At 35.7% G+C, this 25,267-nt stretch overlaps 1 long non-coding RNA gene across 3 annotated transcripts; it reads left to right on the plus strand.

Moving 5' to 3' along the window:
- Nucleotides 1-22,820: 22,820 nt before the first annotated feature.
- Nucleotides 22,821-24,317, plus strand: LOC139872982 (uncharacterized). Of its 3 annotated transcripts, XR_011767229.1 has the most exons (4): nt 22,821-23,133; nt 23,505-23,545; nt 23,627-24,152; nt 24,222-24,317. It is a non-coding gene; the product is annotated as an uncharacterized lncRNA (long non-coding RNA). The 3 variants fall into 3 exon arrangements; XR_011767228.1 differs by having other exon boundaries at nt 23,505-24,152; XR_011767227.1 differs by lacking the exon at nt 22,821-23,133 and having other exon boundaries at nt 23,318-24,152.
- Nucleotides 24,318-25,267: the final 950 nt, after the last annotated feature.

Below are 25,267 nucleotides of genomic sequence, written 5' to 3' on the forward strand. Positions count from 1 at the left end.
CACTTCTCCAACTCAAACCCACGGTCACGGGATTATATAATCCACCACATCGGGGCCACAACATCCAAATCACAATCACGTGTGATAATGTACACACGAACGTGTACTTCGCCAAAGATGGTCAACCAAAACGCACAACCGTGCCAATTGGACTTATACAAAAGTCCATCAAGTCCACCTACACGTGAAGTGAGCTCTATAGTCGAGATTCACTTCACCCGACCCGCACCCATCCTACGCATACATATGTACATAGGATAATATCACTCACCTTGAAGTCTTGAAGAAAGCTTCCAAGTAATCCGCAACTCGCCAATGGAAAATACCTATTCCATTATCACAATTACAACAATACACTTAGAGTGGATTTATAAATCAACCCAATTCAACCATTAGTGCAATTTCGACCCAAATGCACTTCCAAGCACAAACCGTGCCCAAACTAACCCATGATCACTAACACAAGTGAGAATGGTCCCAATATGTCAATTAAACTCGAACTCAAGTGTTAAACACGTGTCATACCCATTTTGACACTTAAACCCTAATTTCGACCCATAAAGGTCAAAATCTCATCCTTTACAAGTTTTGACACCTAAACACATTTAACTCGGTTCTATACTTCAACTTAATCCATTTTAAGTTTATAAACATCATTAAATCGCCAATTGGGTCATAATTACCACCGAACCCTAATTTGACCCAAAGTCACAATTAGTCAACCATAATACCCTAAATGGGTTCCAATACTTCAATAATCACTATACCTAGTGATTAAACTCCAAACCAAAGCCTAAACAAGGCCAAATCGTCATCTAACCCAAAACCCGCCAAGTGACAAGAATAACTAGTCACCATAAACCCATTTCATCATCTAAGAGGTTTTACAACTAATTAACTCAAAACCCTAACTTGAATATCAAATTAAATAATTGAAATTCGGAGTTTGAGCTTACCAATACTATCACCGTGTAGCCGAGAACGAAAGGAACAACTTTAAAACCCGAGACTTTGAACGATTCGAGCTTCTTCCTCACCAAAACCTCCAATCTCTCTCTAAACTCTTACTCTCTCTCTAAAAATGGATGAAGATGATGAGTGGATGTGAATGGGATCCAAAACTGATCCAAACTAGCTCATAAGCCTCACAAATCCGGCCTCAAGTGAAATTACCCATTTGCCCTTCATTTAAACCAATTAAAAACAAGGGATTCTGTCAGCAGCAAACGGCGCGGCGCGCCGAATCCCCGCGCGGCGCGCGACCTAACTGAAACAGATTCTTTTGCATTTTAAACTTTATATAAATAATCCGCGAAACCCAATCTCGAACGTCTTAATACACAAACAAGCAAGATAAATATTCGGGTCTTACAGAATACGGTGAAGTGCTTTCTATTTTGCATAATATGTCATCTGATTACTCACTTTGACTGTATACTTTTTCTCTAACTCTTGTTTTAATGCTTGTGTTGGTATGTCTGGATTGCCCTCAACTAGTTACATAATCTCCTTTGCCAAATAAACATATGAACATTGCTTGATAACTCTGGATTGGCCACACTTATGTTTATCACAGTATGTTTTAATCTTCCATGTTTCACCAACTTGTAACTTGCTAACGTGTAACACCCAAGGACATTTGAATCTTCCAGGTTTCACCAACTTGTAACTTCCATGTTTCCGGACCACTGCCGTTTAGACTTAAAACCACATGGACAAAGCATTTAATTTCTACGTTTGTCGAGATCAAAGCTAGTGAACCAAATTTATATCAATTAATTTTTTTAGCTCATGCTTATATTTAGATTTTTTTTTTTTGAACAGCGATTGGGATCACCCGATGTGTTTACTTATTAATGATCTTGGTATACAAAATTTGATATAATCTTCACATGATCGATTATCATCCAACTGAAAATTAAAAATGTTGTGATTAAGAGGGGATCGACTGGACGTTGGTACACACAAATTTGAGAGAAAATAACTCTATTACTCACAAGAATAGATTACAGAGTATTACAGAACTCAAAAAACAAAAAACACTCTCAAACTAACACACTAGGAATCTCACCACTATCTAGGATGTATTCACTTTTGGTTAGGATTACACTTAAACTCACACACACTAACTAGGTGTGATTACACTTTTCTGTATGAATTACAAATGAGGCTTATACCCATATTTATAGGAAAAGTTTGAGGAGGTGGAATGGTGTGAACGCAATATGGTGGCTAGCCGTAATCGTTTCCAATTTTACTACTTCCTTATGAGGAGGTGAATGGTGTGAATGGAGAACAAAAAATCTAGCCGTCTTTGTTTCCAGTTTTGCTACTTCCGCATGAGATAAACTTCTAGACTACTTTGAACATCTAGAAAGAACTAGATTACGGCTGGAAATTATCAATTCTCCCCCTCCAGCCGTATATAGGGAAAACGCATCCCGGTTATGTCTCTGCATAACTCTAGATTCTCTCGAGTCACCACCTTTGTCAACGTATCCGCAGGATTCTCCTTTGTATGGATATTCACCAGCCTCAACAGTTGTCGATCAATTGCCTCTCGTATCCAATGATAACGAATATCAATATGTTTTGTACGGAAATGGTACATGGAGTTCTTGCTCAAATCTAGAGCACTCTGACTGTCACAATGTACCTTGTACTCCTTTTGCTTGATTCCAAATTCTTGTAGATAACGCTTTAACCACAACATTTCTTTTCCAGCTTCTGTGGCAGCAATATACTCTGCTTCAGTTGTGGATAATGCAACACACTTCTGTAGTCTTGACTGCCATGAAACAGCTCCCCCTGCAAAAGTGTAAATGAATCCTGAAGTAGATTTTCGACTATCAGGATCTTCAGCCATATCTGCATCTGTATAACCTTCCAAGATTGGATCAGCTCCCCCGTAACAAAGACATATCTTCGTTGTACCTTTAAGATATCTGAGAATCCATTTTACCGCATTCTAATGCTCTTTCCCGGGGTTAGAGAGAAAACGACTCACTGTTCCCACTGCGTGAGCAATATCGGGCCTCGTACACACCATTGCATACATCAAACTTCCAAATGCTGAAGAATATGGTACTGACGACATCTCCCCAATCTCTTCCATGGATGAGGGACATGATCTCTTACTTAACTTGAAATGGTTGGCTAATGGAATGCTAACAGGTTTGGCATTGTTCATATTGAACCGTTCAAGCACTCGTTCAATATACTTCTCCTGAGATAGCCATAACCTTCTATTCTTCCTATCTCGGGTAATCTGCATTCCCAAAATTTGTTGAGCCTGTCCTAAGTCTTTCATGTCAAAAGACTTAGAGAGTTCCTTCTTCAGCTGGTTGATCTTCATTGCATCTTTCTCTACGATCAAAATATCGTCTACATATAGTAGAAGAGCAATGAAATCTCCTTCAGAAAACTTCTGAATGTAGACACACTCATCTGCTGCAGTTTTCTTGTACCCTTGATGTAGTGACCCGAACTTTTCCATGTTTATATATATTAATTGAGATTGATATTTACATGATTAAATGTTTCCAACATGTTAAGCAATCAAACTTGTTAAGACTTGATTAATTGAAATATGTTTCATATAGACAATTGACCACCCAAGTTGACCGGCGATTCACGAACGTTAAAACTTGTAAAAACGACATGATGATATATATATGGATATACATATGGTTAACATGAGATTATGATAAGTAAGTATCTCCATAAGTATATTAACAATGAGTTATATACATATAAACAAGACTACTAACTTAAGGATTTCGAAACGAGACATATATGTAACGATTATCGTTGTAACGACATTTAAATGTATATATATCATATTAAGATATATTAATATATAATAATATCATGATAATATAATAATTTAACATCTCATTAGATATAATAAACAATGGGTTTACAACATTAATTGAGATCGTTAACTTAAAGGTTTCAAAACAACACTTACATGTAACGACTAACGATGACTTAACGACTCAGTTAAAATGTATATACATGTAATGTATTTAGATGTATTAAAATACTTTTGGAAGACTTCAAGACATATATCAAAACACTCATACTTAACGAAAATGGTTACAGTTACTTTCCCATTCTTTTCTTTCATCAAGAATTCTAGTCGTATTCTTACCCGTATTATACACAGCTTCAAAACGTACTTACTATGGGTATATACCAATAGGAACTAGCATGGGATTCCACTCTTGATTATGTCATGTATGACTAATCAATTTTAACTTCTACCATGAGCTAGTCAACTAACTAGAACTCCTTTTAACCCCACTCACCACTCACCAATTACCACTCATCATTCACTCCATTTCACTTCCAATTCTCTTTCTAATTCTCTCTCAACACACACACACACTATTATGAACGTATTTTTCCAGTAGTTAATCATCATCTTCATCAAAAATCACTTCAAGAATCAAGCTATAATCATCATAGGAAGAACACTTCAAGAACACTTCAAAAATCCCTTCAAGTTTACTAATTTACTTCCAAGCTTTCTAATCCATTCCAAGTAATCATCTAAGATCAAGAAACCTTTGTTATATACAGTAGGTTATCTTTCTTATTCAAGGTAATATTCATATTCAAACTTTGATTCAATTTCTATAACTATAAACTATCTTAATTCGAGTAAAAATCTTACTTGAACTTGTTTTTGTGTCATGATCCTACTTCAAGAACTTTCAAGCCATCCAAGATCCTTTGAAGCTAGATCATTTCTTGTCACTTCCAGTAGGTTTACCTACTAAACTTGAGGTAGTAATGATGTTCATAATATCATTCGATTCATATATATAAAACTATCTTATTCGAAGGTTTAAACTCGTAATCACTAGAACATAGTTTAGTTAATTCTAAACTTGTTCGCAAACAAAAGTTAATCCTTCTAACTTGACTTTTAAAATCAACTAAAAACATGTTCTATATCTATATGATATGCTAACTTAATGATTTAAAACCTGGAAACACGAAAAACACCGTAAAACCGGATTTACGCCGTCGTAGTAACACCGCGGGCTGTTTTGGGTTAGTTAATTAAAAACTATGATAAACTTTGATTTAAAAGTTGTTATTCTGAGAAAATGATTTTTATTATGAACATGAAACTATATCCAAAAATTATGGTTAAACTCAAAGTGGAAGTATGTTTTCTAAAATGGTCATCTAGACGTCGTTCTTTCGACTGAAATGACTACCTTTACAAAAACGACTTGTAACTTATTTTTCCGACTATAAATCTATACTTTTTCTGTTTATATTCATAAAATAGAGTTCAATATGAAACCATAGCAATTTGATTCACTCAAAACGGATTTAAAATGAAGAAGTTATGGGTAAAACAAGATTGGATAATTTTTCTCATTTTAGCTACGTGAAAATTGGTAACAAATCTATTCCAACCATAACTTAATCAACTTGTATTGTATATTATGTAATCTTGAGATACCATAGACACGTATACAATGTTTCGACCTATCATGTCGACACATCTATATATATTTCGGAACAACCATAGACAATCTATATGTGAATGTTGGAGTTAGCTATACAGGGTTGAGGTTGATTCCAAAATATGTATAGTTTGAGTTGTGATCAATACTGAGATACGTATACACTGAGTCGTGGATTGATTCAAGATAATATTTATCGATTTATTTCTGTATATCTAACTGTGGACAACTAGTTGTAGGTTACTAACGAGGACAACTGACTTAATAAACTTAAAACATCAAAATATATTAAAAGTATTGTAAATATATTTTGAACATACTTTAATATACATGTATATATTGTTATAGGTTCGTGAATCAACAGTGGCCAAGTCTTACTTCTCGACGAAGTAAAAAATCTGTGAAAGTGAGTTATAGTCCCACTTTTAAAATCTAATATTTTGGGATGAGAATACATGCAGGTTTTATAAATGATTTACAAAATAGACACAAGTACGTGAAACTACATTCTATGGTTGAATTATCGAAATTGAATATGCCCCTTTTTATTAAGTCTGGTAATCTAAGAATTAGGGAACAGACACCCTAATTGACGCGAATCCTAAAGATAGATCTATTGGGCCTAACAAACCCCATCCAAAGTACCGGATGCTTTAGTACTTCGAAATTTATATCATATCCGAAGGGTGTCCCGGAATGATGGGGATATTCTTATATATGCATCTTGTTAATGTCGGTTACCAGGTGTTCACCATATGAATGATTTTTATCTCTATGTATGGGATGTGTATTGAAATATGAAATCTTGTGGTCTATTATTATGATTTAATATATATAGGTTAAACCTATAACTCACCAACATTTTTGTTGACGTTTTAAGCATGTTTATTCTCAGGTGATTTTTAAGAGCTTCCGCTGTCGCATACTTAATAAAGACGAGATTTGGAGTCTATGCTTGTATGATATTGTGTAAAAACTGCATTCAAGAAACTTATTTTGTTGTAACATATTTGTATTGTAAACCATTATGTAATGGTCGTGTGTAAACAGGATATTTTAGATTATCATTATTTGATAATCTACGTAAAGTTTTTTAAAAGCTTTATCTATGAAATAAAGGTTATGGTTTGTTCTAAAAATGAATGCAGTCTTTGAAAAACGTCTCATATAGAGGTCAAAACCTCGCAACGAAATCAATTAATATGGAACGTTTTTAATCAATAAGAACGGGACATTTCAGTTGGTATACGAGCGTTGGTCTTAGAGAACTAGAATTTTGCATTAGTGTGTCTTATCGAGTTTGTTAGGATGCATTAGTGAGTCTGGACTTCGACCGTGTTTACTTGAAAAATGATTGCTTAACAAATTTTGTTGGAAACTATATATTTTTAACATGTGAATATTATGTGATATATTAATCTCTTAACGCGTTTGATATTATGTGATAGATGTCTACCTCTAGAACAAGTCTCATTGACTCACCTAATAATAATGAAGAGTCAAATGTAAATTGGAATGATTCGTGGACTGATTCACAAGTTCCCGAAGAGGAACCGGAAGAAGAGTCGGAACCGGAAGAAGAATCGGAACCGGAAGAAGAATTGGAACCGGATGAAGAAATAGAACCGGTGGGGGAAATAATAAAACGGTTAAGTAAAAGAAAATTCTCAACCAACCGACCAAGGTTAATTATGGTCAATGGTGTTTCCGCCAAGGAAGCAAAATATTGGGAGGATTACCAATTCTCCGATGAATCGGATTCCGACGAGAATTCCGATGATGTTATAGAAATTACCCCAACTGAATTTAAAAAGGTAAAAGAAAATAATAAGGGAAAGGGCATAAAAATAGAGAAATCTAATTCCAACCCCGATGAACTTTATATGTATCGTCAACCCCCGAAGTCCTTAAGTTGTAACAATGACCCGGGAACCTCTAAACCACCAGGTTTTTCTAAACCAATGTGGAAAACGATGGCTCGTATTAGGGGAACATCATATATCCCAAGAAACTTGGCAAAACGAACCAAAACCGAAGAAGAAGAAACAAGCGAGTCGGAATAAGATAGTTGTATTCGTGTGGTGTAATATATGTAATATAGTGTGCTTATGCTTTATGATATATGTAAAAATTGCTTGTATTAATAAGTATTTTTTTTATGAATCTAACTCTTGTTCTATTTTACAGTATAAAAACACAAAATGGATAGACAACCCAATATTTTAAGAGACCTACCCGGAGACATGATTGATGAAATCTTGTCTAGAGTCGGTCAGAATTCTTCGGCACAACTATTTAAGGCGAGATCAGTTTGTAAGACATTCGAAGAACGTTCCAAGAATGCTTTGATTTATAAAAGGCTTTCGTTTGAAAGATGGGGGATATCACATTGGGAAATCCATAAGTTACGATGTGTTTACTTTGACGCATATATTACGGGGAACCCAAATGTTATTTTACGCAATGGGTTAAGAAATTATTTTGACTCAATATATCCGAATATTGGACTTCGTGATTTAGAAAAAGCGGCTAACATGCAACATAAAGAAGCATGTTATGCTTACGGATTAGTAATGTTCGCTTCTCACCAAAGTGAGAACAAGAACATCGGGCTACAACTATTAAACAAAACGTTCCCACAAGTGACGGAGTCGGTAATTGGGGTAAGAAATGAGGTTTTTAGATTGTTACGGGACTGTTGGAAATTACGTAACCCTCGTCCCTTTGACGACGTTACAACACGCTGTCTTATCAACGGCCATAACGGTTATGTTCCACAAGACCAAGGATGGGAAGTAATCCTAGTAAAACCAGAAGGCCATTACGTGTCTTTATTGCCTTTGCTGAACGACTTGTGTACTAGCTAGAATTATCTTCACAACCATCTTGTATCAAATTTATTGTGTGCTATATTTCATGCTATATGTAAAATAAGCGGTATTGTAAGTTTGTAAAATATTGTGTAAAAGTTTGAACGCGAAATATTATTATAATCAGTTTTTCATATAGAATTGTAGTAGTTGAATTGTATATTAGCTACTAAGTATGAACTTAACGGGTAGGTACTACCCGAATTTAAACTTATAAAACGCTAATATGAAGAAAAAGCTTTTATAAATGAGTTCATATTATGCTACGAAATACTATTAACTACTCTTAATATTCTGTATGATTAACTTGTTCCATTTGACTATTTTGAAGGAAATGGCACCGACTACTCGACACACCGTGAATATGAATGAAGAGGAATTCCGTACTTTTCTAGCTTCAAACATAGCCGCAGTACAGGCTGCGCTACATACCAACAATAACCTTGGATCTAGCTGTACAGGAAATCGTGTAGGATGCACCTACAAAGAATTCACTGCCTGCAAACCTTTAGAATTTGATGGAACCGAAGGACCGATCGGATTGAAACGGTGGACCGAGAAGGTCGAATCGGTGTTTGCCATAAGTAAGTGTACTGAAGAGGACAAAGTGAAGTACGCTACGCATACCTTCACAGGTTCTGCGTTAACATGGTGGAATACCTATCTAGAGCAAGTGGGACAAGATGATGCGTACGCACTACCGTGGTTAGCATTCAAGCACTTGATGAACGAGAAGTACCGTCCCAGAACCGAGGTCAATAAGCTCAAGACAGAACTTAGAGGGTTACGAACCCAAGGATTTGATATTACCACGTACGAAAGACGATTCACAGAATTGTGCCTATTGTGTCCGGGAGCATTCGAAGATGAGGAAGAGAAGATCGACGCGTTTGTGAAAGGATTACCGGAAAGAATCCAAGAAGATATAAGTTCACACGAGCCCGCCTCCATACAACAGGCATGTAGAATGGCTCACAAACTAGTGAACCAGATTGAAGAAAGAATTAAAGAACAGACTGCTGAAGAGGCCAATGTGAAGCAAGTGAAAAGAAAGTGGGAGGAAAACGGTGATAAGAATCACCAATACAACAACAACAGCAATTACAACAATAATCGCAACAATTATCCCAGCAATCGCAACATCAATCGCAACTACAACAAATGGCCCAACAACAACAACAACAACAACAACAACAACAGCAGCAACTACAACAATCATCCCAACAACAATAATAACCGCAACAACAACAACAATCAGAAGCAGCTATGCCAGAGGTGTGAAAAGTATCACTTGGGGTTCTGCACCAAAATTTGCAACAAGTGTAAAAGAAATGGTCATAGCGCTGCGAAGTGTGAGGTCTACAGACCAGGGGTTAATAGAACGAAAGGAACAAATGGTGTCGAAACGAGTAATGGCGAAGCAAGTAGTGTCGGAGCAAGTTATGCCAATGTAGTTTGTTATAAATGTGGAAAACCGGGCCACATTATTAGAAATTGCCCGAACCAGGAGAACATGAATGGACAAGGCCGCGAAAGAGTTTTCAATATTAATGCGGCAGAGGCACAGGAAGACCCGGAGCTTGTTACGGGTACGTTTCTTATTGACAATAAATCTGCTTACGTTTTATTTGATTCGGGTGCGGATAGAAGCTATATGAGTAGAGATTTTTGTGCTAAATTAAGTTGTCCATTGACGCCTTTGGATAGTAAATTTTTACTCGAATTAGCAAATGGTAAATTAATTTCAGCAGATAATATATGTCGGAATCGAGAAATTAAACTGGTTAGCGAAACATTTAAGATTGATTTGATACCAGTAGAGTTAGGGAGTTTTGATGTGATAATCGGTATGGACTGGTTGAAAGAAGTGAAAGCAGAGATCGTTTGTTACAAAAATGCAATTCGCATTATACGAGAAAAAGAAAAACCCTTAATGGTGTACGGAGAAATGGGCAACACGAAGCTACATCTTATTAGTAATTTGAAGGCACAAAAACTAATAAGAAAAGGTTGCTATGCTGTTCTAGCACACGTCGAGAAAGTACAAACTGAAGAAAAGAGCATCAATGATGTTCCCATTGCAAAAGAATTTCCCGATGTATTTTCGAAAGAATTACCGGGATTACCCCCACATCGATTCGTTGAATTTCAAATAGATCTTGTACCAGGAGCTGCACCAATAGCTCGTGCTCCTTATAGACTCGCACCCAGCGAGATGAAAGAACTGCAAAGCCAATTACAAGAACTTTTAGAGCGTGGTTTCATTCGACCAAGCACATCACCGTGGGGAGCTCCTGTTTTGTTTGTCAAGAAGAAAGATGGTACATTCAGGTTGTGTATCGACTACCGAGAGTTGAACAAACATACCATCAAGAACCGCTACCCACTATCGAGAATCGACGACTTATTTGATCAACTACAAGGCTCGTCTGTTTATTCAAAGATTGACTTACGTTCCGGGTATCATCAAATGAGGGTGAAAGAAGATGATATTCTAAAGACTGCTTTCAGAACACGTTACGGTCATTACGAGTTTATGGTCATGCCGTTTGGTTTAACTAATGCACCAGCTGTGTTCATGGACCTTATGAACCGAGTGTGTGGACCATACCTTGACAAGTTTGTCATTGTTTTTATTGATGACATACTTATTTACTCAAAGAATGACCAAGAACACGGTGAACATTTGAGAAAGGTGTTAGAAGTATTGAGGAAGGAAGAATTGTACGCTAAGTTTTCAAAGTGTGCATTTTGGTTGGAAGAAGTTCAATTCCTCGGTCACATAGTGAACAAAGAAGGTATTAAGGTGGATCCGGCAAAGATAGAAACTGTTGAAAAGTGGGAAACCCCGAAAACTCCGAAACACATACGCCAGTTTTTAGGACTAGCTGGTTACTACAGAAGGTTCATCCAAGACTTTTCCAGAATAGCAAAACCCTTGACTGCATTAACGCATAAAGGGAAGAAATTTGAATGGAATGATGAACAAGAGAAAGCGTTTTAGTTATTGAAGAAAAAGCTAACTACGGCACCTATATTGTCATTGCCTGAAGGGAATGATGATTTTGTGATTTATTGTGATGCATCAAAGCAAGGTCTCGGTTGTGTATTAATGCAACGAACGAAGGTGATTGCTTATGCGTCTAGACAATTGAAGATTCACGAACAAAATTATATGACGCATGATTTGGAATTAGGCGCGGTTGTTTTTGCATTAAAGACTTGGAGGCACTACTTATATGGGGTCAAAAGTATTATATATACCGACCACAAAAGTCTTCAACACATATTTAATCAGAAACAACTGAATATGAGGCAGCGTAGGTGGATTGAATTGTTGAATGATTACGACTTTGAGATTCGTTACCACCCGGGGAAGGCAAATGTGGTAGCCGACGCCTTGAGCAGGAAGGACAGAGAACCCATTCGAGTAAAATCTATGAATATAATGATTCACAATAACCTTACTACTCAAATAAAGGAGGCGCAACAAGGAGTTTTAAAAGAGGGAAATTTAAAGAATGAAATACCCAAAGGATCGGAGAAGCATCTTAATATTCGGGAAGACAGAACCCGGTATAGGGCTGAAAGTATTTGGGTACCAAAATTTGGAGATATGAGAGAAATGGTACTTAGAGAAGCTCATAAAACCAGATACTCAATACATCCTGGAACGGGGAAGATGTACAAGGATCTCAAGAAACATTTTTGGTGGCCGGGTATGAAAGCCGATGTTTCTAAATACGTAGGAGAATGTTTGACGTGTTCTAAAGTCAAAGCTGAGCATCAGAAACCATCAGGTCTACTTCAACAACCCGAAATCCCGGAATGGAAATGGGAAAACATTACCATGGATTTCATCACTAAATTGCCAAGGACTGCAAGTGGTTTTGATACTATTTGGGTAATAGTTGATCGTCTCACCAAATCAGCACACTTCCTACCAATAAGAGAAGATGACAAGATGGAGAAGTTAGCACGACTGTATTTGAAGGAAGTCGTCTCCAGACATGGAATACCAATCTCTATTATCTCTGATAGGGATGGCAGATTTATTTCAAGATTCTGGCAGACATTACAGCAAGCATTAGGAACTCGTCTAGACATGAGTACTGCCTATCATCCACAAACTGATGGGCAGAGCAAAAGGACGATACAAACGCTTGAAGACATGCTACGAGCATGTGTTATTGATTTCGAAAACAGTTGGGATCGACATCTACCGTTAACAGAATTTTCCTACAACAACAGTTACCATTCAAGCATTGAGATGGCGCCGTTTGAAGCACTTTATGGTAGAAAGTGCAGGTCTCCGATTTGTAAGAGTGAAGTGGGGGATAGACAGATTACGGGTCCGGAGATTATACAAGAAACGACCGAGAAGATCATCCAAATTCAACAACGGTTGAAAACCGCCCAAAGTCGACAAAAGAGCTACGCTGACATTAAAAGAAAAGATATAGAATTTGAAATTGGAGAGATGGTCATGCTTAAAGTTGCACCTTGGAAAGGCGTTGTTCGATTTGGTAAACGAGGGAAATTAAATCCAAGGTATATTGGACCATTCAAGATTATTGATTGTGTCGGACCAGTAGCTTACCGACTTGAGTTACCTCAACAACTCGCGGCTGTACATAACACTTTCCACGTCTCGAATTTTAAGAAATGTTTTGCTAAAGAAGATCTCACTATTCCGTTAGATGAAATCCAAATCAACGAAAAACTTCAATTCATCGAAGAACCCGTCGAAATAATGGATCGTGAGGTTAAAAGACTTAAGCAAAACAAGATACCAATTGTTAAGGTTCGATGGAATGCTCGTAGAGGACCCGAGTTCACCTGGGAGCGTGAAGATCAGATGAAGAAGAAATACCCGCATCTATTTCCAGAAGATTCGTCAACACCTTCAACAGCTTAAAATTTCGGGACGAAATTTATTTAACGGGTAGGTACTGTAGTGACCCGAACTTTTCCATGTTTATATATATTAATTGAGATTGATATTTACATGATTAAATGTTTCCAACATGTTAAGCAATCAAACTTGTTAAGACTTGATTAATTGAAATATGTTTCATATAGACAATTGACCACCCAAGTTGACCGGCGATTCACGAACGTTAAAACTTGTAAAAACGACATGACGATATATATATGGATATACATATGGTTAACATGAGATTATGATAAGTAAGTATCTCCATAAGTATATTAACAATGAGTTATATACATATAAACAAGACTACTAACTTAAGGATTTCGAAACGAGACATATATGTAACGATTATCGTTGTAACGACATTTAAATGTATATATATCATATTATGATATATTAATATATCATAATATCATGATAATATAATAATTTAACATCTCATTAGATATAATAAACAATGAGTTAACAACATTAATTGAGATCGTTAACTTAAAGGTTTCAAAACAACACTTACATGTAACGACTAACGATGACTTAATGACTCAGTTAAAATGTATATACATGTAGTGTATTTAGATGTATTAAAATACTTTTGGAAGACTTCAAGACATATATCAAAACACTCATACTTAACGAAAATGGTTACAGTTACTTTCCCATTCTTTTCTTTCATCAAGAATTCTAGTCGTATTCTTACCCGTATTATACACAGCTTCAAAACGTACTTACTATGGGTATATACCAATAGGAACTAGCATGGGATTCCACTCTTGATTATTTCATGTATGACTAATCAATTTTAACTTCTACCATGAGCTAGTCAACTAACTAGAACTCCTTTTAACCCCACTCACCACTCACCAGTTACCACTCATCATTCACTCCATTTCACTTCCAATTCTCTTTCTAATTCTCTCTCAACACACACACACTATTATGAACGTATTTTTCCAGTATTTAATCATCATCTTCATCAAAAATCACTTCAAGAATCAAGCTATAATCATCATAGGAAGAACACTTCAAAAATCCCTTCAAGTTTACTAATTTACTTCCAAGCTTTCTAATCCATTCCAAGTAATCATCTAAGATCAAGAAACCTTTGTTATATACAGTAGGTTATCTTTCTTATTCAAGGTAATATTCATATTCAAACTTTGATTCAATTTCTATAACTATAAACTATCTTAATTCGAGTAAAAATCTTACTTGAACTTGTTTTTGTGTCATGATCCTACTTCAAGAACTTTCAAGCCATCCAAGATCCTTTGAAGCTAGATCATTTCTTGTCACTTCCAGTAGGTTTACCTACTAAACTTGAGGTAGTAATGATGTTCATAACATCATTCGATTCATATATATAAAACTATCTTATTCGAAGGTTTAAACTCGTAATCACTAGAACATAGTTTAGTTAATTCTAAACTTGTTCGCAAACAAAAGTTAATCCTTCTAACTTGACTTTTAAAATCAACTAAACACATGTTCTATATCTATATGATATCCTAACTTAATGATTTAAAACCTGAAAACACGAAAAACACCGTAAAACCGGATTTACGCCGTCGTAGTAACACCGCGGGCTGTTTTGGGTTAGTTAATTAAAAACTATGATAAACTTTGATTTAAAAGTTGTTATTCTGAGAAAATGATTTTTATTATGAACATGAAACTATATCCAAAAATTATGGTTAAACTCAAAGTGGAAGTATGTTTTCTAAAATGGTCATCTAGACGTCGTTTTTTGACTGAAATGACTACCTTTACAAAAACGACTTGTAACTTATTTTTCTGACTATAAACCTATACTTTTTCTGTTTAGATTCATAAAATAGAGTTCAATATGAAACCATAGCAATTTGATTCACTCAAAACGGATTTAAAATGAAGAAGTTATGTTTAAAACAAGATTGGATAATTTTTCTCATTTTAGCTACGTGAAAATTGATAACAAATCTATTCCAACCATAACTTAATCAACTTGTATTGTATATTATGTAATCTTGAGATACCATAGACACGTATACAATGTTTGGACCTATCATGTCGACACATCTATATATATTTCGGAACAACCATAGACACTCTATATGTGAATGTTGGAGTTAGCTATACAGGGTTGAGGTTGATTCCAAAATATGTATAGTTTGAGTTGTGATCAATACTGAGATACGTATACACTGGGTCGTGGATTGATTCAAGATAATATTTATCGATTTATTTCTGTATATCTAACTGTGGACAACTAGTTGTAGGTTACTAACGAGGACAGCTGACTTAATAAACTTAAAACATCAAAATATATTAAAAGTGTTGTAAATATATTTTGAACATACTTTAATATACATGTATATATTGTTATAGGTTCATGAACCAACAGTGGCCAAGTCTTACTTCTCGACGAAGTAAAAAATCTGTGAAAGTGAGTTATAGTCCCACTTTTAAAATCTAATATTTTGGGATGAGAATACATGCAGGTTTTATTAATGATTTACAAAATAGACACAAGTACGTGAAACTACATTCTATGGTTGAATTATCAAAATCGAATATGCCCCTTTTTATTAAGTCTGGTAATCTAAGAATTAGGGAACAGACACCCTAATTGACGCGAATCCTAAAGATAGATCTATTGGGCCTAACAAACCCCATCCAAAGTACCGGATGCTTTAGTACTTCGAAATTTATATCATATCCGAAGGGTGTCCCGGAATGATGGGGATATTCTTATATATGCATCTTGTTAATGTCGGTTACCAGGTGTTCACCATATGAATGATTTTTATCTCTATGTATGGGATGTGTATTGAAATATGAAATCTTGTGGTCTATTGTTACGATTTGATATATATAGGTTAAACCTATAACTCACCAACATTTTTGTTGACGTTTTAAGGATGTTTATTCTCGGGTGATTATTAAGAGCTTTCGCTGTCGCATACTTAAAAAAGGACGATATTTGGAGTCTATGCTTGTATGATATTGTGTAAAAACTGCATTCAAGAAACTTATTTTGTTGTAACATATTTGTATTGTAAACCATTATGTAATGGTCGTGTGTAAACAGGATATTTTAGATTATCATTATTTGATAATCTACGTAAAGCTTTTTAAACCTTTATTGATGAAATAAAGGTTATGGTTTGTTTTAAAATGAATGCAGTCTTTGAAAAACGTCTCATATAGAGGTCAAAACCTCGCAACGAAATCAATTAATATGGAACGTTTTTAATCAATAAGAACGGGACATTTCACTTGACTCACCATGCATGAGTCAAACTTCTTATACCACTGCCTAGGTGCCTGCTTTAAACCGTACAAACTTTTCTTCAGCTTGCATACGAGATTATCTCCTGAAACCTCAAAACCTTCTGGCTGCTCCATGTAAATTTCTTCATGTAAATCTCCATGAAGAAAAGCCGTCTTTACATCCATCTGTTCAGGCTCCAAGTTCATACTTGCGACTAAACCAAGTATGACTCTAATTGAAGTCATCTTGACTACTGGTGAAAATATCTCGTCAAAATCAATCCCTTTCTTCTATTGGAATCCTTTGACTACAAGTCGTGCTTTGTATTTCACCAATTTGCCACTGCCATCCTTTTTCAGCTTGAACACCCATTTATTTTTCAGTGCCTTCTTCCCTTGTGGAAGTTCTACGATCTCATAAGTCCGATTTTTCTGCAGAGAATCCATCTCATCCTGCATTGCGAGCAACCATTTTTCTTTGTCCTTATGAGATACTGCTTCATGAAAACTCTTTGGTTCTCCATCTTCAGTAAGTAGAAGGTACTCGGATCCCGGATATCTACTCGATGGAATCCGACCTCGTTAAGATCTTCAAACTTCTGGAATATACTAAGGAGATCCACCATCATCTTCGCCTTGTAATGGTCCTGGAACGTCTGACAGATGGGGTTGTGGCTCCCCCTGTTCAGCACCGTCATTTTCTTCATTATCTTCTACTTCTGGTATTTCATCTTGCACTGTATATTCATTTCTCATGAATGATTCCGTTGTTGCCTCTGGCACTTGAGCAGCAACATTTGATTTCTGAGATATTGTAGGCTTTTTAATATCTTCTATTGCCTGGATTTCATGGAACACCACGTCCCTACTTCTGATCACCTTTTTCTCCTTTGGATCCCATAATCTGTATCCAAATACTTCATTTTCATACCCTATGAATATGCATGGAGTAGTCCTTGCATCCAGCTTCTGCCTGAGCTCTTTGGATGCATGTGCGTACGCCAAACATCCAAATACTCTTAAGTGAGAGTATGATGGGTCCTTTACAGACCAAAGTTTCTCCAGAACTTCAAAATCTAATGGTACTGATGAAGATCGGTTGATCAAGTAACATGCGGCTTTGACTGCTTCTCCCCAGAATGGCTTTGGCAGCTTAGCCATACTGAACATGCTCCGAACACGTTCCATGATTGTTCAGTTCATTCTTTCTGCTATACCATTGTGTTGAGGGGTACGTGGAACTGTCTTCTCATGTCAGATGCCATATGATCTGCAATAGGCATCGAACTGCCTGGAAGAGTATTCACCGCCGTTGTCGGATCGAAGACACTTTAGATTCTTTCCTGTCTCACATTCTACCATGACATGAAACTGTTTGAAGTAATCGAAAACTTGGTCCTTCGTCCGCAAGAAATATACCCACACCTTTCGAGAAGCATCATCGATAAATGTTAGAAAGTATCGGTTGCCGCCAATTGATTCAACCTCCAAGGGACCACAAACATCAAAGTACACCAGACTGAGTAACTCTGATCTTCTCGTTGAAGAGGAAGTAAACGAGACTCTATGATGCTTACCAAACAGACAATGATTGCAAGGATTTAGTGCAGCGTCCTTGTCTACATTGATAAGCTCCTTCTTTATTAGGGTAGACAACCCTTTTTCACTCATGTGACCGAGTCTCTAGTGCCATAAATTTTGCGACGCCTCTTTTTCTGCAACATTAAGGCCGTCTGTACAGATCTTCACATGAGTTTTGTATAGTGTGTCACAAATGTGTCCTCGAGCAACTATCGTAGCGCCTCTTGATAATTTCCATATGCCTCTACTGAAATGACTATCATAGCCCTGTTTGTCTAGAGCTACTCCATAAAGTAGATTCAGTCGAAGATCTGGCACATGGCGGACATCCTTCAGAGTGATTGTGCTCCCGGAACATGTCTTTATTGTGACATCACCAATTCCGACAATCTCAGCGGAACTGGAATTTCCCATTTTCACAGCTCCAAAGTCACCAGCTTTGTATGTTGTGAAGTATTCCTTGTATGGTGTCACGTGGTAGGATGTTGCAGTATCTACCACCCATTTCGTGTCTTCTCATGAGACGTGAAGGCCTGTCTCATCATGGGTTGAACAATAAGCCACATCACCAGTGATAGTAACTAATGTTTCTCCACCTTTATTCTTTGATTGTGAACTGCTTTGACCTTGTTCTTCTTTCAATCTGTAGCAGTTCTTCTTCATATGTCCCTCTAATCAACAATGATAGCATTTATATATTGATTTTCTGCTATCAGAGGACCTACCCATGCTCTTGCTTCTGCCTCTCCATTTATTTTTGCTACTTATTTGTTGTCTCTCCCGTTTCTCTGTGACAAAGGCATGGGTCTGATATGTGCCCATGTCCTTTCTCCTTGCCTCTTCACTGAATAGGGCATCCTTGACCATTGACATGGTAAGTTTGCCATTCGGGGCTGAGGTGCTGAGTGTTACTACCAGCGTTTCTCAACTATCGGCAAGGGAACTAAGTAGCAGTAGCTCCTGAACTTCATCGCCAAGCGGCATCTCTACAGACGATAACTAGTTGACCAAGCTCTGGAACTCACTGGTATGCTCGGCAACTGAAGTTATACTTTTAAGCTTCATGTTGACTAAACGCCTCATCAACAGGGCTTTATTCCGAGCAGTCTTGGCCTGGTACATGTCCTCCAACTTTTTCCAGAGGACATATGCGTCTTTCTCTTGTGCAACATGGTGGAAGACACTATGATCAATCCATTGACGGATCTGACCAATAGTTTTTCGGTTTAACTTCTTCCACTCGTTTTCTTTGGCGGAATCAGGATTTGTATGTAGCGACCCGACAAAATCGCCATTGACGGCGCCGGCTACTTAGGTCCCATTACGTGGTCATAAGTCTTTAAAATGACGTTTGACCGAAAATATGTCGCATTCATTTCAAAAGTTAAGATTTGTTCTCAAGTTTACAAGAATCGTTCATCCAAAAGTTACGTTTCAAAGTTATAAGTACAATTGAAATCTATGCGACACGATTTAAAAGTAGCCAAAAGATGCTCCATGTATGCATGTATATACTCGACATCTAAGCAAGTATCAAAAGTAATGAGCGGAAGCATGTATCACAAAACGTTCAAGGACCTGAGAAAAACATAGAAATCTGTCAACGAAAACGTTGGTGAAATCATAGGTTTAAGTAAGTAAGTACAAGTGAACCACAAGATTTGTAACATTTATATAATAGTAATACATTCCAAAAGTTTGTTTCACGAGCACCCAATTATCAATGCTTTTCCTTCCATAGAACCCCATCACAATAGTGTTAGAACATACACTGTTTCTCGAAAATATATTTCATTCGTAAACGGTAGCGAACCGTTTGAATGAGGGTTTGTCAAACCCATATGGCCATATAACATAAGTTCTCGCTTACACCCGGCAAGTGTAACTAATGATAATCGAATTGAGGATTTTTGTTCAAACTCGTATGTAGAATGTTTGTTTTCCTGTACTTGTGTTCACTTAGAAGAAAGAAACGTCTATGTTTTCTCATCCCAAATGTAAGTTCAAAAGAGTAAAAGTGGGACTATGATCTCACCTTGAGTGCACGTATGAAAAGTACTTCACAAAGTAACGTGTGTAAAGAACAATGCTAGTCTTGACCTAAACAAATTGGTTGTATCAATAACGGTAAACGCGATAGGTCAAAGATGTTCAATTAGTCCTATGGCTCGTTACGACTCGATTATGTAGCATGTGAATCAAATTGTCAAGTTTCATGCAAGATACAGGTATAGAAACAAATTAGAAAGATTGCATAATCATTTGGTTAAGTTTGACAAAAAGTCAAACTTTGGTCGGTCAAAGTCAACGAAAAAGTCAACACGTTCGGGTCGGGTCCCGAACTATTTTTCTGAGGTTTTTATTCATATATAAGCATGTTAGAACAAGTCTCATGTGAATCGGAGGTCCATAACGTGCCAAACATTTTTCTTATTTTGACCAAGGAGGTCAGAACCTGGACACGCCTTATGTCGCGCCGCGACATAGGCTGGCCGCGCCGCGACACATAACGTGTGCTGGTGCCTGGTTAGTTTCAATTGTTCAAGTCTTTTTCCGAACTTCGATCAAACACAAATCACAAACCGTAAACACTTATGACACGCATTTTATATCGTTGGAAAGCTAATTTGACAAAGAACACAACTAAACACATTTCATCAACCAAAAACATTATTTGCAATAACCGACTTTTCAACCTTTAATGCTCAATTAATGCTCAAGTTCATAAATGCACAAAATAGAATTCGGGAATTAAATGCATACATATGACACGCCGTTTCGTAGGTAATCAAGCATACAATTAACTAACCACTTACCAACCACAATTCGTGGCATTCAATACATTAAATGTTCACATTCAATTCTATCAAACCCTAACCAACAACATCAAAATCACTAATCATGTTTATGAAGTTTTCTAAAACAACCTACACATCAAATTGAAGCTAGTGATGTTAGGAACACATTTAATACATGCATTTATAACATTTAACATCATCCACACAACCAAATCACCAAATCAAACACACCAAAGTTTGTGTTCAAGCTTGTTACTTCGAATAACAAAATCGAACATATAAATCATATATTCATGTTAGACTTGAGCCATAGACACTAATTAACAACTTTATAAGTTAAAAACATCAAGAACACAAAATCTAGTGATTTTAGAAAGTTACCCAAACGTAATGAAATCGGTATGGAATCGAAGAGGAAGTTGCAAGGATTCCAAATATGTAATTTGTTTTGCAAGACACCCGCTAGCTTGGATTTAGATGATGATTCTTTGAAATGGATAATTGAAAGAAAATGGAGAAGTAGTGAAAGAAAAGGAAAATGAAAATGAAAAAGAAAGGGGGTGGGGTTGACTAGTCAAATGCTAGTCACCTCTTTGGCTCTTTGGCGAAACTAGTCCCTCGAGTTCGGTTGCGGGTGCGTGAATTACCTAAACGAGATATTTTTAAAACGCGTAACAACAGGAGACGTTATAAACATATAACGGAATTTAAATAGTTAAACGGAAAAGTAAGCGGAAAAAGGCGGGATGTTACATTGTACCCTTTAATTCAATAGGGTCAAACAAATCCTTACAGCTGAGGAGATCTTCCATCCGAGGTTTCCACAGCGTGTAGTTGGTGGCAGTGAGCATAATCATGACTCCTGAAGATGACCCTGACTCTTCCGTGGACATTATCACCTTACAAATAATTTTTCAACACAAACGGGGTTGAAAACTTCAGAAAACCCAAAAACTCGACCAACGCCTCTAACCTAGCTCTTGATACCACTTGTTGTGATTAAGAGGGGATCGACTGGACGTTGGTACACACAAATTTGAGAGAAAATAACTCTATTACTCACAAGAATAGATTACAGAGTATTACAGAACTCAAAAAACAAAAAACACTCTCAAACTAACACACTAGGAATCTCACCACTATCTAGGATGTATTCACTCTTGGTTAGGATTACTCTTAAACTCACACACACTAACTAGGTGTGATTACACTTTTCTGAATGAATTACAAATGAGGCTTATACCCATATTTATAGGAAAAGTTTGAGGAGGTGGAATGGTGTGAACGCTAGATGGTGTGAACGCTAGATGGTGGCTAGCCTTAATCGTTTTCAATTTTACTACTTCCTTATGAGGAGGTGAATGGCGTGAACGGAGAATCAAAAATCTAGCCATCTTTGTTTCCAATTTTGCTACTTCCGCATGAGATAAACTTCTAGACTACTTTGAACATCTAGAAAGAACTAGATTACGGCTGGAAATTATCAAAAAAGGTATTTGAATTGAATGAATCTAGTAGTAAGTTTCATTTGAGAAAATACTTAGACGTCAAATATCTTCTAGCTTGAATTCAAGTTAAACAAGTCCGAACTTGTGTATCTCAAGAATAGAATTATGCGTCTACTAAACAAACTTAAATATCAAAGTATTACTATTTTTATGTGAAAATGATTTACATAGTATTTTAAATTTATTAGTCAAACTTTTATCTCGTTTTCAATTTAAACTAATACTGTAAAATTCAGTGGAAAAGTTAAAACATAGAGTAAATAGAAAAATGCCTTCATAAAAACGAATAATTAAAAAAATTTGAAAGGGTTAACTTGAAATGATAAGATTAGTTTTAAGTTTGGGGGAAAATTGCCTACATTTGTCTCCAAAAGTTTTCAATTCTAATTTTTTTGAATTCCCTCCACTTATTTTCTATTCCTTTGTAGTGTAATTAGTTTTATCTCCATCTCTCACTTCTTTTTATCTGATTTGTCCGTCGTTGATGTCTAGGGATACATCGATTGACACTCCCAAAATCATATTTATTCGTTAACCACAATTATTGAAACATCAATTTAAACTTCATTCTTAAAATCACCATCACTCCGTTAACGATCGCGATTGAAACTAAAATTGTCTCCATCGGTTTATGAGACGACATCTAAAGTCACCATCGAAATTTAATTGCCACCGTTGCCGTCGTATTCTTCTTTTGTAACGTCTGTAAGTTTGTTGTATTCTTTCTCCATAAGCCTCCATAAGTTTATATACTGTATTGCGTTTTATTGTTATATGAATTATTTTTGTGAACTTATTCAGGTTATTCTTGGGATTATTGATTTCAATGAAGTAGTGATTAGATTTTTGGGGCGTAATATAGTCAATTTCTTTTTGTGAGTATATCCCAAGTTATTAGTCACGCACAAACAATCTTGTTGTGGACTTAAGAATCATTCTTGTAGACATTGTTATAACATAGTTATACTTTTAATAAACTGTATTATATTTAATGTTAATATATTATGTATGGATCCATCTGTTTTGTTGAATTAGAAGGTGAAAATTTGATGTTAAAAACTATGTGATTGATACAGATCCAAATATCCTACGAGTTTTACTTACTAGGAGGGAGTAGGTATGCAAATATTGATCTAAATCAACTTGTCATATTTTAATATAGTTTATGCTGATATTTCAATCAATGTTTTGTGCTCAGGTTTCAAGTGAACCACTATGTGATGACTTCTTGTTAATGTTGGTTGTTGGATATTAAACTATCAATTCAGTGTTAATTTGAACCATATATCTTTTATAAGTAAGTACTTAATGATATGGGTCACTCTAAGTACGGGTTGAAATAGGCTGGAGTGCATTGGTTTGATTATACTTCTTTTTTTTTTTGTTTTTACTTAAATTTTTTTGAAGGATGAAAAGATGAATGTGCTCGGTATTGTTACAAAATAATACTCCATTAATAATCAGACTGTTTAACTAAAATTCACGTGGGAGTTAGGAGGATCTATCTATTATATTTATTATTTACTATATACATATACATTAAAGTTAAAAGTAGAATCATAACTCCTGTAACTAAAAACATATTGTTGAACTGTTTAAGATGAAAGAGTAAATACTGGAATTCGTCTAAATCATTTAAACAGCAACTACGTTCAAGGCTTCCAGAACTCAAGATAAAATAATGGAAGCAAATGATAACTTATTGGAATACTGAAAAGAATCAGGTATGAAAAAAATTTCACAAGTTAATAATATTATTTTTCATAATACGATATTTAAAATTTCCATATCAGGAGATAAGTGGGAAAAATAAAGCTAATCGGGCCAAAAAGAAGATGATGCAGCTCACAGGTAAAAAGAGTTATGCACGTATACGGGAAGAGTTTAAGTTAATTTTGTGGGGCTATATTTACTATAGTATTAGGATATCCATTGTTACTACTTATTTATTTTTTTATTTTTATTTTAACAGAATAAAGGGAAAGTCTCCAACTCGATTGGATATGTTTCGACAATGTTTTTCTAGAAAAGGCACTGAGAAAAGTGATGAGGTTGGAATTGCAATTGTAAGTATTATCCTTTAAATTCAGATTGTGTTATAGACGTGATAGATATATATCTAAGTGGTTGTGAGCAATTGTAATTATCAAGCCATGGCCATGATGACACTTGTTTATATCGGATCTATTTCGTTCTGTATATCATAGTTAATTAGCACATCATGGCCATGATCACACTGATCACATATGTTTGTGGGGATTTTTCTTATTATATCAATCACACTTGTCTTATATTTCAATTAATACAGGAAAATATGGAAAACCTAAGGAAAACACTTCGTGAAGGTTTAATTGATGTATTTGGACCAGATGATGTTTTTATCAAAGTTAGATTGATAAAGATACATGTTGATTTAAGGTGTTTTTTCGCGTGACCTTCTACGTTCACATCGGTATAAGCCTACCATTAATTTGTGATAATATTAATTTTTATAATATACACTTTTATGCTTATAAATACGGAGTATATGGTTAGTTTATTTGTAGGTGGTACCTTTGAATTGATAAAGATACTTCCCGATTCAAGACGTTCTTTGTTGCATTTATTTTTTTAATTTCGTTGTTAAATGTCATTCAATGTCTTTATATGTTGGATTATTTATGAATTTTGTTGTTGGTGTTTTTCATGTTATGAGAATAATTTATTGAAATATAATATAATTATGTTTTATTACATATTTGATTTTTAGTACAATTTATTAATTGACAAAATTTCATTCCTCGTTCCTGAACTTTACATCAAATTTGACTCCATGTCATTTTTCTTATTTTTGTGCATT

This window comes from Rutidosis leptorrhynchoides, chromosome 10 (assembly GCF_046630445.1).
Source record: "Rutidosis leptorrhynchoides isolate AG116_Rl617_1_P2 chromosome 10, CSIRO_AGI_Rlap_v1, whole genome shotgun sequence".
Lineage (NCBI taxonomy): Eukaryota > Viridiplantae > Streptophyta > Magnoliopsida > Asterales > Asteraceae > Rutidosis > Rutidosis leptorrhynchoides.